The 6,235-nt window shown below is 51.2% G+C and overlaps 1 pseudogene; it reads left to right on the top strand.

Annotated features, from left to right (window-relative positions):
- Window positions 1-4,580: 4,580 nt before the first annotated feature.
- On the top strand, window positions 4,581-5,931 carry LOC139266099 (sorting nexin-18-like; annotated as a pseudogene).
- Window positions 5,932-6,235: the final 304 nt, after the last annotated feature.

The following is a 6,235-nucleotide window of genomic DNA, read 5'->3' as shown; positions in this document are numbered from 1 at the left end:
GAATCCGTCACCATCAAAATTCTGAGGGGTCACCATTGACCAGAAACTTAACTGGACCAGCCACATAAATACTGTGGCAACAAGAGCAGGTCAGAGGCTGGGTATTCTGCGGTGAGGGTCTCACCTCCTGACTTCCCAAAGCCTTTCCCCACCATCTTCAAGGCACAAGTCAGGAGTGTGATGGAATACTCTCCACTGGCCTGGATGAGTGCAGATCCAATAACATCCAAGAAGCTTGACACCATCCAGGACAAAGCATCCCACCCACCACCTTAAACATTCACTCCCTCCACCATCGGTACACCATGGCTGCTGTGTGCACCATCTACAAGATGCACTGCAGCAACTCACCAAGACTTCTTTGGCAGCTTCTCCCAAACCCGTGACCTCTGTCAGCTGGAAGGGCAAGGGCTGCAGGCGCACAGGAACACCATCACCTCCACATTCCCCTCCAAGTTACACACCATCCTGACTTGGAAATATATCGCCGTTCCTTCATCGTCGCTTGGTCAAAATTCTGGAACTCCCTCCCTAACAGCACTGTGGGAGTACCTTCACCACATGGACTGCAGCAGTTCCAGAAGGTGGCTCACCACCACCTTTCAAGAGCAATTAGGGATGGGCAATAAATGCTGGCCTTGCCAGTGACGCTCACATCCTGTGAATGAATTTTTAAAAAACTGGGCTAAGAGGCATGTCCATACTGAGCTGAGGGTTCTCTCTCCACTGATTGAAGGTAACTACTCAATTCCTACAGAATTGCAAATATCATTTTTCTTCGAGAGGGTTGAAAAGTCTTTGTTAAAATGTGATGATAAATTATTGACACAGATGAATGTACTTTTCTGAATTTGTAATAACTTTTACAATAAAAAACAAAGTTTGGGAGTTTTTCAGAAATGGCACTGAGCCAGATGTCAAAAACTGGAATATATGAGGTGCTGTGGTCATCAAAGAGGTGTGCAACCAGTGTAGGAAAGCCAAAGATATTTAGGCCCTGAATGGATGCAAGCCCAATGTAACGTCCTCCAGTGCTGACTCACCCAGAGTTTGCAGGGTCAGTGGGAGAGCATCTCAACTGAATGGGGCAGGTGGACAACCATCTGCCTCATTCTCCCCTAATCCTCAACAGTGGGCTGCCTTCGGGAGGGAGGGGCTGGAAATAGTGGAGTAAAACTGACTATGGGAGGAAGTAAAGGGCAGTTCTAAGGTAAAGGGGCTAATGTGACATAGTGGGGCAGATATATTGAGTAGGGTGCCTCAGGACTCCATTCTGAGACTTCTCCTGTTTCTGGTACGCATGAACGACTTGAATCCACAGACTCCGTCCATGTAACTTTGCTGGAAACATTGCACTGAGGGGTGGAGTTGGTGGACTTAAGAGGAGCCAATAACTTACAAAGTAAAAAATAAGAGGTACGTGTACTCAATTAGTGGGGTAAAATTTGCTAATGGGAAAGTTGGAAGAGACCTCTGGTCTTAGTTGGTTTGTCATTCAGCATGTCGAAAGAATTTAAGGCTGCAATAAGCAAAGAACAGAGGATGCTGGTTTTTATTAGCCCATCAGTTGAGTTCAAATCCCCAGAAGTTATGCTGCAGCTATACAGTGTTCTGGTCAGGCCACATCTGGAGTTCTACATGCATTTGCAGTTTCCATGAGATGCGGGTGGTCTAGAAACCCTCGCGCCAGTGCTGAGGAGAATGGCCAGGCTGATCTCTGGTATTAGAAGGATGAACATTGACAAGTAACTTCCTAAGCTAGCGATCTTCAGCCTGCAATAGAGACATCTCAGAGGGGAGATTATTGAGATATGTGGCACTTAAAGGAAGAGACGAAGAAAACCCAAAACAATATTTTTAGCTACATCAGGATAGCTCGATGGGAGGATATAGGTTCAAGGATGAGAAGGGTAAATTTAAGACACATATCCAAATTATTTATTTGCACAGAAGGTGATCAACAGCTGGAATGGGTTGCCAAAAAGGTCGATTAAGGCCAAGGCACTGGGTTTATTTGAGAAACAGGCAGATGCTGCAATTGGCAGACAGCATGGCTGGAATTCTGAACGGCTGAGATCAAATTAACTGAAGCCTTCTTCAGTCGAACTGGCCTTCTGTTACATCCTGGCTGATCATGCAGAACCGAGATGGTTTCCACAGATTCTTCTATTTATTAGATATAGAGTGCTGGTAGCTTTTCTTTAATGTCACTAAAATCACTTTACTTACACGACTATGGCCGTGACTTTCATCATCATCATAGGCAGTCCCTTTGAATCGAGGAAGACTTGCTTCCACTCTAAAAATGAGTCCTTAGGTGACTGAACAGTCCAATACTAGAATCACAGTCCCTGTCACAGCTGGGACAGATAGTTGTTGAGGGAAGGGGTGGGTGGGACAGGTTTGCCGCACGCTCTTTCCGCTGCCTGCGCTTGATTTCTGCATGCTCTCAGCGATGAGACTCGAAATGCTCAGCGCCCTCCCAGATGCACTTCCTCCACTTAGGATGGTCTTTGATAATGAGGGCGGTCTTTGGCCAGGTGTCAGTAGGGATATTGCACTTTATCAGATAGGCTTTGAGGGTGTCCTTGTAACGTTTCCTCTGCCACCTTTGGCTGGTTTGCGGTGAAGGAGTTCCGAGTGGAGCGCTTGCTTTGGGAGTCTCGTGTCTGGCATGCGGACAATGTGGCCTGCCCAGTGGAGCTGATCAAGTGTGGTCAGTGCTTCAATGCTGGGGGTGTTGGCCTGGTCACGGACGCTAATGTTGGTGCGTCTGTCCTCCCAGGGGATTTGTAGGATCTTGCCGGAGGCATCGTTGGTGGTATTTCTCCAGCTACTTGAGGTGTCTACTGTACATGGTCCATGTCTCTGAGCCATACCGGAGGGCGGGTATTACTACTGCCCTGTAGACCATGAGCTTGGTGGTAGATTTGAGGGCCTGGTCTTCAAGCACTCTTTTCCTCAGACGGCCGAAGGCTGCACTGGCACACTGGAGGCGGTGTTGAATCTCGTCATCAATATCTGCTCTTGTGGATAAGAGGCTCCCAAGGTATGGGAAATGGTCCACGGTGTCCAGGGCCACGCCGTGAATCTTGATGACTGGGGGTCAGTGCTGTGTAGCGAGGACAGGCTGATGGTGGACCTTTGTCTTATGGATGTCACCCTGTTAATCGCCATCATATTCCATCAAGTAAGATCTAAAAAAGGGAATTCAGGCAAAGGGCAAGTATGGGAATAGATCAGTGGCTAACATAAAAGTAGAAAAGTCACCCGGTCCAGATGGAATGCAACCTATGTAACTGAAGGACGTAAGGGTGGAAACTGCGGAGGCTCTGACCACAATCTTCCAATCCTCCTTAGATATGAGGGTGGTGCTAGAGGACTGGAGGATTGCAAATGTTACACCCCTGTTTAACTGCAGGCCAGTCAGCCTAATGTCGGTAGTGGGGAAACTTTGAGACACAATACTCCAGGACAAAATTAATGGGCTAATAAATGGAAGTCAACATTAAATTTGTTAATAGAGACAGAGTACAAAAGCAAAGAAGTTATGCTAAACCTTTATAAAACACTAGTTAGACCTTAGCCGGAGTATTGTGTTCATTTATGGGTACCAAGATTTAGGAAGAATGTCAAGATTTTGGAGAGGGTACGGAAGAGATTTACTAGAATGCTACCAGGAATGAGAGACTTCAGTTATGTGTAGAGATTGGAGAAGCTGGGTTGGTCTCCTTAGAGCAGAGAAGGTTAAGAGGAGATTTGATAGACGTGTTCAAAATCATGAACGGTTTTGACCGAGTAAGTAAAGACAAACTGTTTCCACTGGCATAACCAAAGGAGACAGATTTAAGATGATTGGCAAAAGAACCAGAGGCAACATGAGGAAACTTTTTTTTTATGCAGAGTTATTGTGATCTGAAATGCAGTGCCTGAATGGGTGCTGGAAGCAGATTCAATAGTAACTTTCAAAAGTGAACTGGATAAATATTTGAAGGGAAAAAAATTATAGGGCTATGGGGAAAGAGCAGGGTGGTTCTATCAAAGAGCCAGCAAAAGCACAAATGGCCTCTTTCTACATTGTTCTTATCTTCTTAGGCAGTCCCCCGGAGTTGAGGATGACTTGCTTCCACACTAAAATGAGTTCTAAGGTGACTGATGAGACCAATGCGGGACCTACAGTCTCTGTCACAGGTGGGGCAGATGGTGGTTGGAGGGATGGGTGGGTGGGGTACTTGATTTGTCGTACGCACCTTCCGCTGTTTGTACTTGGCTTCTGCCTGCTCCCGGCGAAGAGCCTCGAAGTGTTCGGCGCCTTCCCGGCAGTGGCATAACTGGAGGACGTGGGCCGCAATGCAAACATAGATTTTTTTAAAATCACAGAACGACAGGGAATAGTGCAGCTGGCCAGGGAAGACCTCGCGCAGCCGCCCCTCGAGTGCGGGGGTCCAGGGGGCCGAAGAGGGAATTTGGGGTCTGGGGCAGCCGGTGTGAGGGGAAGCCGGGACCGGTGTGAGGGAGGGTTTACGGGGTGGGGGGGTTACCGCGGGGTCCGGGAGCGGAGCTGAGCCGGGTGCGGAACGATGGCGCTCCAGGCTCGGGCTCTGTACGATTTCCAGAGCGAGAATGTGGGCGAGATCTCGGTGCGGGAGGACGAGGTGCTGACCGTGTACAGTGAGCACGACATCGAGGGCTGGCTGGAGGGGGCCAACAGCTACGGCCAGAGGAGCCTCTTCCCGGCCTCGTACGTGCAGATCCTGCGGGCCGGGAGCAGGGGTGACGCTGCGCCCAGTGTTGATGCTGGTGCCGCCGAGCCCCCCGCCTCCCGCTATACCAACGTGCCGACTGGCGGCTACGACAGCCCGGCGCTGCCTCAGCCTCAGACCCCCAGCGGCTTCCACCTGCCAGCCTGCCTCGCCGCCAGCACCTTCTGCCCCCCGCCTCTCGCCCAAATGGGCGGCGGCCTCAGGAGGCAGGTCCTGGCGGGGCTGCAGCACCAGGCGTCGGGCAGCGGTGACGATGATGACTGGGACGACAACTGGGACGATAACTCGACAGTGGTGGACGAGCGCTGTCCAGGGGGGTGGCGGGAGCAGGGGAGGCGGCAGCGACGGCGGGTTCTTGGATTTTGACGGGACATGCCGTTACCAAGTGAGCACGGGGGCTGGCGGCCAGAATGTCGGGGGGGGGTCAGTGTCCTCCTCCTCGGCTGCCGCCGCCTCCTCCAAGAGCACGGCCATGGTCAGCAGGAACCTCAATCGCTTCGCCACCTTCGTCAAGTCGGGCGGCGAGGCGTTCACCCTGGGCGAGGCGGCCGGCTTCGTCAAGGATGACGACAAGATCTGCGTGGCGGCCGGCATGCACGGCCACGAGTGGCAGGAGAACCTTTACCCATTCGCCTGCTCCATCGACGAGCCCACCAAGCAGACCAAGTTCAAGGGCATCAAGAGCTACATCTCGTACACCCTGGTGCCCAGCCACACCCAGTGCCCGGTCAACTGGCGCTACAAGCACTGTACGGCCGGTTGGTGGAGAATTCCCCGTCATCTCGGTGCCCCACATCCCCAAGAAGCAAGCCACCGGCCGCTTTGAGGAGGACTTCATCTCCAAGCAGAAGAAAGGGCTGACCCTATGGATGAACTATATGATGAGCCACCCGGTTCTGGCCTGCTGTGACACCTTCTAGCACTTCCTCACCCGCAACGATGAGAAGGCTTGGAAGCAGGGCAAGAGGAAAGCCGAGAAGGATGACATGGTGGGGGGCAACTTCTTCCTGATTCTCAGCACCCTGCAGAGCTCTCTCGACCTGCAGGAGCTGGCGACAGGATTGATAGATTCAAAACTTTCACCAAGAGGATGGACCAGAGAGTTTTCCAGCTGAGCCACACCGCCAACGAGGGCTCCAATGCCACTGCATTGGCTGCATTGGTGTAGTTACGCCACAACTTCCCGATGCTTCTCCTCCACTTTGAGTGGTCTTGGCCAGGGATTTCAAAGAGTCGGTGGGGATATTAAATTTTTTCAAGGAGGCTTAGAGTGTGGACTTGCAGCATTTTCTCTGCCTTCCTGGGGCTCGCTTACCATGACGTAGCTGGGAGTAGAGTGCTTGTTTCGGGAGTCTAGTATCAGGCAATGCAGACAATATGGCCCACCCATCGAAGCTGATTGAGCATGGTCAATGCCTCGATGTTGGGGATGTTGGCCTGAGAGAGAACGCTGACACTGGTGCACCTATCAT

The sequence above is a fragment of the Pristiophorus japonicus genome, chromosome 6 (genome assembly GCF_044704955.1).
Source record: "Pristiophorus japonicus isolate sPriJap1 chromosome 6, sPriJap1.hap1, whole genome shotgun sequence".
NCBI lineage: Eukaryota > Metazoa > Chordata > Chondrichthyes > Pristiophoridae > Pristiophorus > Pristiophorus japonicus.
The sequence above is the reverse complement of the archived record's forward strand: the minus strand, read 5'-3'. Positions and strand labels throughout refer to the sequence as shown.